This window comes from Penaeus monodon, chromosome 21 (assembly GCF_015228065.2).
Source record: "Penaeus monodon isolate SGIC_2016 chromosome 21, NSTDA_Pmon_1, whole genome shotgun sequence".
Classification (NCBI taxonomy): domain Eukaryota; kingdom Metazoa; phylum Arthropoda; class Malacostraca; order Decapoda; family Penaeidae; genus Penaeus; species Penaeus monodon.
This window is the reverse complement of record NC_051406.1, coordinates 9,462,968-9,463,230: the sequence shown is the minus strand read 5'-3', so window position 1 is coordinate 9,463,230 and position 263 is coordinate 9,462,968.

The window sequence follows — 263 nt, the reverse complement described above, 5'->3', positions numbered from 1 at the left end:
TGAATTAGTAAATAAACACGCACTTGAATGGCCAACCCGTTTCAGACCACCAATATGCCTTCTCTCCCACGAAGCTTCAGGAGATTTCAGCAATGTGCGCTGAGACCACGAGGTTCAGCGCTAGTTACAGGGCTTTAAGATGAGGCCCCCGGTACTATTGGGTTCCTCGGGAGAATCGGATTAAGCCGCAGTGCCAGATTAATGCCACGTCTTCGTATATCTTCCGAAAGACGATACTGTTCCTGCGAGGGATGAGGGTTCAT